The 9,941-nt window shown below is 39.2% G+C and overlaps 1 long non-coding RNA gene across 1 annotated transcript in view; it reads left to right on the top strand.

Moving 5' to 3' along the window:
- Positions 1-1,454: 1,454 nt before the first annotated feature.
- The window catches only part of LOC149985329 (uncharacterized), a 247,151-nt gene continuing 238,664 nt past the window's right edge, over positions 1,455-9,941 (top strand). The window contains exon 1 of the long non-coding RNA XR_016490321.1: positions 1,455-1,633. This is a non-coding gene — a long non-coding RNA (uncharacterized LOC149985329). The remainder of the gene's footprint in view (positions 1,634-9,941) is intronic.

Below are 9,941 nucleotides of genomic sequence, written 5' to 3'. Positions count from 1 at the left end.
ATTGTCCAGTGAGCTTAGTCTTGCTATTGAGAAAGGCCGCCGTAGGCAGACATGGCTCTCAAGAGAAGACAGGCTATGTGCTCACTGCCCACAAAATGAGGTGGAAACTGAGCTGCACTTCCTAACCTCCTGCCCAATGTATGACCATATTAGAGACACATACAGTATATCACAAAAGTGTATAATAGTGTAAATTTGCTGTCCCCGCACTCATGCAGCCCCAGACCATGACACTCCCACCACTCCCACCACCATGCTTGACTGTAGGCAAGACACACTTGTCTTTGTACTCCTCACCTGGTTGCCGCCACACACGCTTGACACCATCTGAACCAAATAAGTGTATCTTGGTCTCATCAGACCACAGGACATGGCTCCAGTAATCCATGTCCTTAGTCTGCTTGTCTTCAGCAAACTGTTTGCCTGCTTTTTTGTGCATCATCTTTAGAAGAGGCTTCCTTCTGGGACGACAGCAATGCAGACCAATTTGATGCAGTGTACGGCGTATGGTCTGAGCACTGACAGGCTGACCCCCCACCCCTTCAACCTCTGCAGCAATGCTGGCAGCACTCATACGTCTATTTCCCAAAGACAACCTCTGGATATGACGCTGAGCACGTGCACTCAGCATCTTTGGTCGACCATGGCGAGGCCTGTTCTGAGTGGAACCTGTCCAGTTAAACCGCTGTATGGTCTTGGCCACCGTGCTGCAGCTCAGTTTCAGGGTCTTGGCAATCTTCTTATAGCCCAGGCCATCTTTATGTAGAGCAACAATTCTTTTTTTCAGATCCTCAGAGAGTTCTTTGCCACGAGGTGCCATGTTGAACTTCCAGTGACCAGTCAGTATGAGGGAGGGTGAGAGCGATGACACCAAATTTAACACACCTGCTCCCAATTCACACCTGAAACATTTTAACACTAACAAGTCACATGACACCGGGGAGGGAAAATGGCTAATTGGGCCCGATTTGGACATTTCCACTTAGGGGTGTACTCACATTTGTTGCCAGCGGTTTTGACATTAATGACTGTGTGTTGAGTTATTTTGAGGGGACAGCAAATGTACACTGTTATACAAGCTGTACACTCACTACTTTACATTGTAGCAAAGTGTCATTTCTTCAGTGTTGTCACATGAAAAGATATACCCAAATATGTACAAAAATGTGAGGGGTGTACTCACTTTTGTGATATACTGTATTTCCCTCAGATTACACAGATCCACAAAGAATCCCATATCTCCCGTGTGAAACGGCACGACGAATAAATACCATTGTAAAAACCCATATTTATGTTTATTTTTCCCCCGTTTGTACATGAACCATTTGCACATCGTTGCAACATTGTCTATAGATGTCTTTATTATTTTGTAACTTCTGTGAGTGTAATGTATGAGAGTGAGACAGAGAGAGAGAGAGAGACTAACTAACTATACAGTAGGTGCCTCCTGCACTGACTGCGAGGAAAGAGTACTGAAGCACGCGCTCTCTCGCGGAGCAACAAGACAAAACCCGGAACCAGAGAGTTCTTCTGACTGCAGGAGGTCTAATAATCATCAGAACCAACGCCACCAAGCAGCCCAGGAGTGAATTTATAGCCATGTATTTGAATAGGGAAGAGGACAATAGCAAAGGTAAGAATATTTTAAGAATTTCCTCACTCTTTGCGAAGAACACCTGTTTTATTTATCGGTCAGTTTCAAGATGTGTGTTTGCAAACGGGGACGCGGTTAACCCGCTCTGTCTCAGGATTATTCTAATCGCTGTTATGTATTAGGGATAACTTTAGTGTTATTGTCCCGGGCATCTGTAGAGCATCTTCTAGACTACAACCTATTGTAATATATAGCCTATTAATGAGACATCCTGATGTTGATGTGTGTCATTGTGGGGCTATGGACTACTCGTGTCAATGGTATTTATTATTTCAGATATCACGTCAGCGTTATTTATAGTTTACCTAACCTTCCGTTCATCTTCTGTGCAATGCTTTCTGAATCTGAATGTATGCTAATAGCCACTTGTTGTTCGGCTTTGTGATGTCTTCTGCCGACGGTTCGTGTCCTTTGGTATTTTGTCATCTATTCACTTGTAAAGGACAACCAAACAACAAGGTCATCCTCAATGATGACCAAGTTTCTCTGTGTGTAGGAGCCTCTTCTCTCCGACAGTAATAAAAGGCTACGTATTATGTTTATGAAAGAGGAAGTGAAGGGACAATGTTCGGGTGAAGAAGATGGGAAAGAAAGAAAGAAAGCGGCGTTTACTAGGAGTCATCTTTCCCACTTGTTTTTTTGAGGCGTGATTTGCGTGAATTGTCCAGTGTACACTGTATTACTGCCCTTCTATCCTGCAGTGTCACGTTCATTCGCTGGGAGTCCGGGAACCGGTATTACACTCAGCACCTAGACGAGACCTGCAGGTCTATACTGTAGTCGCTTATAATAACACATGCTGTAGCGGACGGCGAGGGAAGGAGAGAAAGAGCAGAAGAAGGGGAGGGAGGGAAAGGCAGAGAGAGGTAGAGAGAGGCAGAGGTAGAGGCAGAGAGAGAGAGGCAGAGAGAGAGAGGCAGAGAGAGAGAGGCAGAGAGAGAGAGGCAGAGAGAGAGGCAGAGAGAGAGGCAGAGAGTGAGGCAGAGAGAGAGGCAGAGGTAGAGGTAGAGAGAGGCAGAGGCAGAGAAAGAGAGAGGTAGAGAGGCAGAGATAGGTAGAGAGGTAGAGAGAGAGGCAGAGAGAGAGAGAGAGGCAGAGATAGGTAGAGAGAGAGAGGCAGAGGTAGAGGTAGAGAGAGAGAGAGAGAGAGAGAGAGAGGCAGAGAGAGAGAGGTGGAGAGGTAGAGAGAGAGGCAGAGGCAGAGAGAGAGAGGCAGAGATAGAGAGCTAGAGAGAGAGAGAGGTAGAGAGGTAGAGCAAGAGAGAGAGATAGATGGGAAAGGAGGAGAGGCAGTTTTTGTTAATTTCCTTTTGATGTGAGATAATGGTCTGCTGCTCTGGGACTGATATTCCCAACCTAACCTGGATATGCCAATGATGCCAGGCTGTGTATTACGTGTGTGTGGGGGGGCTGTATTAATTTCTGGGGACACAGTTATTTTTCCTGGAAAATGTCTGTGTCGCTGGAATGGCATAATGAATCATTGCGCAATAATCAAATTAAGTGTTATTGGTCACATATACACGGTTAGCAGATGTTATTGGTCACATATACATGGTTAGCAGATGTTAATGGTCACATACACATGGTTAGCAGATGTTATTGGTCACATACACATGGTTAGCAGATGTTAATGGTCACATACACATGGTTAGCAGATGTTATTGGTCACATATACATGGTTAGCAGATGTTATTGGTCACATATACATGGTTAGCAGATGTTATTGGTCACATATACATGGTTAGCAGATGTTATTGGTCACATATACATGGTTAGCAGATGTTATTGGTCACATATACATGGTTAGCAGATGTTATTGGTCACATATACATGGTTAGCAGATGTTATTGGTCACATATACATGGTTAGCAGATGTTATTGGTCACATGGTTAGCAGATGTTATTGGTCACATACACATGGTTAGCAGATGTTATTGGTCACATATACATGGTTAGCAGATGTTATTGGTCACATACACATGGTTAGCAGATGTTATTGGTCACATATACATGGTTAGCAGATGTTATTGGTCACATATACATGGTTAGCAGATGTTATTGGTCACATATACATGGTTAGCAGATGTTATTGGTCACATACACATGGTTAGCAGATGTTATTGGTCACATATACATGGTTAGCAGATGTTATTGGTCACATACACATGGTTAGCAGATGTTATTGGTCACATACACATGGTTAGCAGATGTTATTGGTCACATACACATGGTTAGCAGATGTTATTGGTCACATATAAATGGTTAGCAGATGTTAATGGTCACATATACATGGTTAGCAGATGTTATTGGTCACATATACATGGTTAGCAGATGTTATTGGTCACATATACATGGTTAGCAGATGTTATTGGTCACATATACATGGTTAGCAGATGTTATTGGTCACATACACATGGTTAGCAGATGTTAATGCGAGTGTAGCGAAATGCTTGTGTTTCTACTTCCTACAAGTGCAGTAATATCTAACAAGTAATCAAAAAAAAATCACAACAACTACCTTATACACACAAATCTAAAAGGTATGAATAATATTCAATGTATTTGTAGACAATGGTAATGTTTAGCCTGTCCAATGTCATTGTGAATGTGTGTTTGGTTACATTTAGCCAGTACAATGTCATTGTGAATGTGTGTTTGGTTACATTTAGCCAGTACAATGTCATTGTGAATGTGTGTTTGGTTACATTTAGCCAGTACAATGTCATTGTGAATGTGTGTTTGGTTACATTTAGCCAGTACAATGTCATTGTGAATGTGTGTTTGGTTACATTTAGCCAGTACAATGTCATTGTGAATGTGTGTTTGGTTACATTTAGCCAGTACAATGTCATTGTGAATGTGTGTTTGGTTACATTTAGCCAGTACAATGTCATTGTGAATGTGTGTTTGGTTACATTTAGCCAGTACAATGTCATTGTGAATGTGTGTTTGGTTACATTTAGCCAGTACAATGTCATTGTGCATGTGTGTTTGGTTACATTTAGCCAGTACAATGTCATTGTGAATGTGTGTTTGGTTACATTTAGCCAGTACAATGTCATTGTGAATGTGTGTTTGGTTACATTTAGCCAGTACAATGTCATTGTGAATGTGTGTATGGTTACATTTAGCCAGTACAATGTCATTGTGAATGTGTGTTTGGTTACATTTAGCCAGTACAATGTCATTGTGCATGTGTGTTTGGTTACATTTAGCCAGTACAATGTCATTGTGAATGTGTGTTTGGTTACATTTAGCCAGTACAATGTCATTGTGAATGTGTGTTTGGTTACATTTAGCCAGTACAATGTCATTGTGAATGTGTGTTTGGTTACATTTAGCCAGTACAATGTCATTGTGAATGTGTGTTTGGTTACATTTAGCCAGTACAATGTCATTGTGAATGTGTGTTTGGTTACATTTAGCCAGTACAATGTCATTGTGAATGTGTGTTTGGTTACATTTAGCCAGTACAATGTCATTGTGAATGTGTGTTTGGTTACATTTAGCCAGTACAATGTCATTGTGAATGTGTGTTTGGTTACATTTAGCCAGTACAATGTCATTGTGAATGTGTGTTTGGTTACATTTAGCCAGTCCAATGTCATTGTGAATGTGTGTTTGGTTACATTTAGCCAGTACAATGTCATTGTGAATGTGTGTTTGGTTACATTTAGCCTGTACAATGTCATTGTGAATGTGTGTTTGGTTACATTTAGCCAGTACAATGTCATTGTGAATGTGTGTTTGGTTACATTTAGCCAGTACAATGTCATTGTGAATGTGTGTTTGGTTACATTTAGCCAGTACAATGTCATTGTGAATGTGTGTTTGGTTACATTTAGCCTGTCCAATACCATTGTGAATGTGTGTTTGGTTACATTTAGCCAGTACAATGTCATTGTGAATGTGTGTTTGGTTACATTTAGCCAGTACAATGTCATTGTGAATGTGTGTTTGGTTACATTTAGCCTGTCCAATGTCATTGTGAATGTGTGTTTGGTTACATTTAGCCAGTACAATGTCATTGTGAATGTGTGTTTGGTTACATTTAGCCTGTCCAATGTCATTGTGAATGTGTGTTTGGTTACATTTAGCCAGTACAATGTCATTGTGAATGTGTGTTTGGTTACATTTAGCCAGTACAATGTCATTGTGAATGTGTGTTTGGTTACATTTAGCCAGTACAATGTCATTGTGAATGTGTGTTTGGTTACATTTAGCCAGTACAATGTCATTGTGAATGTGTGTTTGGTTACATTTAGCCAGTACAATGTCATTGTGAATGTGTGTTTGGTTACATTTAGCCAGTACAATGTCATTGTGAATGTGTGTTTGGTTACATTTAGCCAGTACAATGTCATTGTGAATGTGTGTTTGGTTACATTTAGCCAGTACAATGTCATTGTGAATGTGTGTTTGGTTACATTTAGCCAGTACAATGTCATTGTGCATGTGTGTTTGGTTACATTTAGCCAGTACAATGTCATTGTGAATGTGTGTTTGGTTACATTTAGCCAGTACAATGTCATTGTGAATGTGTGTTTGGTTACATTTAGCCAGTACAATGTCATTGTGAATGTGTGTATGGTTACATTTAGCCAGTACAATGTCATTGTGAATGTGTGTTTGGTTACATTTAGCCAGTACAATGTCATTGTGCATGTGTGTTTGGTTACATTTAGCCAGTACAATGTCATTGTGAATGTGTGTTTGGTTACATTTAGCCAGTACAATGTCATTGTGAATGTGTGTTTGGTTACATTTAGCCAGTACAATGTCATTGTGAATGTGTGTTTGGTTACATTTAGCCAGTACAATGTCATTGTGAATGTGTGTTTGGTTACATTTAGCCAGTACAATGTCATTGTGAATGTGTGTTTGGTTACATTTAGCCAGTACAATGTCATTGTGAATGTGTGTTTGGTTACATTTAGCCAGTACAATGTCATTGTGAATGTGTGTTTGGTTACATTTAGCCAGTACAATGTCATTGTGAATGTGTGTTTGGTTACATTTAGCCAGTACAATGTCATTGTGAATGTGTGTTTGGTTACATTTAGCCAGTCCAATGTCATTGTGAATGTGTGTTTGGTTACATTTAGCCAGTACAATGTCATTGTGAATGTGTGTTTGGTTACATTTAGCCTGTACAATGTCATTGTGAATGTGTGTTTGGTTACATTTAGCCAGTACAATGTCATTGTGAATGTGTGTTTGGTTACATTTAGCCAGTACAATGTCATTGTGAATGTGTGTTTGGTTACATTTAGCCAGTACAATGTCATTGTGAATGTGTGTTTGGTTACATTTAGCCTGTCCAATACCATTGTGAATGTGTGTTTGGTTACATTTAGCCAGTACAATGTCATTGTGAATGTGTGTTTGGTTACATTTAGCCAGTACAATGTCATTGTGAATGTGTGTTTGGTTACATTTAGCCTGTCCAATGTCATTGTGAATGTGTGTTTGGTTACATTTAGCCAGTACAATGTCATTGTGAATGTGCATTGTGTTAGGCTGTTACAGTTAGCCAGTACAATGTCATTGTGAATGTGTGTTTGGTTACATTTAGCCAGTACAATGTCATTGTGAATGTGTGTTTGGTTACATTTAGCCAGTACAATGTCATTGTGAATGTGTGTTTGGTTACATTTAGCCAGTACAATGTCATTGTGAATGTGTGTTTGGTTACATTTAGCCAGTACAATGTCATTGTGAATGTGTGTTTGGTTACATTTAGCCAGTACAATGTCATTGTGAATGTGTGTTTGGTTACATTTAGCCAGTACAATGTCATTGTGAATGTGTGTTTGGTTACATTTAGCCAGTACAATGTCATTGTGAATGTGTGTTTGGTTACATTTAGCCAGTACAATGTCATTGTGAATGTGTGTTTGGTTACATTTAGCCAGTCCAATGTCATTGTGAATGTGTGTTTGGTTACATTTAGCCAGTACAATGTCATTGTGAATGTGTGTTTGGTTACATTTAGCCAGTACAATGTCATTGTGAATGTGTGTTTGGTTACATTTAGCCAGTACAATGTCATTGTGAATGTGTGTTTGGTTACATTTAGCCAGTACAATGTCATTGTGAATGTGTGTTTGGTTACATTTAGCCAGTACAATGTCATTGTGAATGTGTGTTTGGTTACATTTAGCCAGTACAATGTCATTGTGAATGTGTGTTTGGTTACATTTAGCCAGTACAATGTCATTGTGAATGTGTGTTTGGTTACATTTAGCCAGTACAATGTCATTGTGAATGTGTGTTTGGTTACATTTAGCCAGTACAATGTCATTGTGCATGTGTGTTTGGTTACATTTAGCCAGTACAATGTCATTGTGAATGTGTGTTTGGTTACATTTAGCCAGTACAATGTCATTGTGAATGTGTGTTTGGTTACATTTAGCCAGTACAATGTCATTGTGAATGTGTGTATGGTTACATTTAGCCAGTACAATGTCATTGTGAATGTGTGTTTGGTTACATTTAGCCAGTACAATGTCATTGTGCATGTGTGTTTGGTTACATTTAGCCAGTACAATGTCATTGTGAATGTGTGTTTGGTTACATTTAGCCAGTACAATGTCATTGTGAATGTGTGTTTGGTTACATTTAGCCAGTACAATGTCATTGTGAATGTGTGTTTGGTTACATTTAGCCAGTACAATGTCATTGTGAATGTGTGTTTGGTTACATTTAGCCAGTACAATGTCATTGTGAATGTGTGTTTGGTTACATTTAGCCAGTACAATGTCATTGTGAATGTGTGTTTGGTTACATTTAGCCAGTACAATGTCATTGTGAATGTGTGTTTGGTTACATTTAGCCAGTACAATGTCATTGTGAATGTGTGTTTGGTTACATTTAGCCAGTACAATGTCATTGTGAATGTGTGTTTGGTTACATTTAGCCAGTCCAATGTCATTGTGAATGTGTGTTTGGTTACATTTAGCCAGTACAATGTCATTGTGAATGTGTGTTTGGTTACATTTAGCCTGTACAATGTCATTGTGAATGTGTGTTTGGTTACATTTAGCCAGTACAATGTCATTGTGAATGTGTGTTTGGTTACATTTAGCCAGTACAATGTCATTGTGAATGTGTGTTTGGTTACATTTAGCCAGTACAATGTCATTGTGAATGTGTGTTTGGTTACATTTAGCCTGTCCAATACCATTGTGAATGTGTGTTTGGTTACATTTAGCCAGTACAATGTCATTGTGAATGTGTGTTTGGTTACATTTAGCCAGTACAATGTCATTGTGAATGTGTGTTTGGTTACATTTAGCCTGTCCAATGTCATTGTGAATGTGTGTTTGGTTACATTTAGCCAGTACAATGTCATTGTGAATGTGCATTGTGTTAGGCTGTTACAGTTAGCCAGTACAATGTCATTGTGAATGTGTGTTTGGTTACATTTAGCCAGTACAATGTCATTGTGAATGTGTGTTTGGTTACATTTAGCCAGTACAATGTCATTGTGAATGTGTGTTTGGTTACATTTAGCCAGTACAATGTCATTGTGAATGTGTGTTTGGTTACATTTAGCCAGTACAATGTCATTGTGAATGTGTGTTTGGTTACATTTAGCCAGTACAATGTCATTGTGAATGTGTGTTTGGTTACATTTAGCCAGTACAATGTCATTGTGAATGTGTGTTTGGTTACATTTAGCCAGTACAATGTCATTGTGAATGTGTGCTTGGTTACATTTAGCCAGTACAATGTCATTGTGAATGTGTGTTTGGTTACATTTAGCCAGTACAATGTCATTGTGAATGTGTGTATGGTTACAGTTAGCCAGTACAATGTCATTGTGAATGTGTGTTTGGTTACATTTAGCCAGTACAATGTCATTGTGAATGTGTGTTTGGTTACATTTAGCCTGTCCAATACCATTGTGAATGTGTGTTTGGTTACATTTAGCCTGTCCAATACCATTGTGAATGTGTGTTTGGTTACATTTAGCCAGTACAATACCATTGTGAATGTGTGTTTGGTTACATTTAGCCTGTCCAATACCATTGTGAATGTGTGTTTGGTTACATTTAGCCTGTCCAATACCATTGTGAATGTGTGTTTGGTTACATTTAGCCTGTCCAATACCATTGTGAATGTGTGTTTGGTTACATTTAGCCTGTCCAATACCATTGTGAATGTGTGTTTGGTTACATTTAGCCAGTACAATGTCATTGTGAATGTGTGTTTGGTTACATTTAGCCAGTACAATGTCATTGTGAATGTGTGTTTGGTTACATTTAGCCAGTACAATGTC

The sequence above is a fragment of the Oncorhynchus mykiss genome, chromosome 2, assembly GCF_057628025.1.
Source record: "Oncorhynchus mykiss isolate SJ-2025 chromosome 2, ASM5762802v1, whole genome shotgun sequence".
Classification (NCBI taxonomy): Eukaryota; Metazoa; Chordata; class Actinopteri; order Salmoniformes; family Salmonidae; genus Oncorhynchus; species Oncorhynchus mykiss.
The sequence above is the reverse complement of the archived record's forward strand: the minus strand, read 5'-3'. Positions and strand labels throughout refer to the sequence as shown.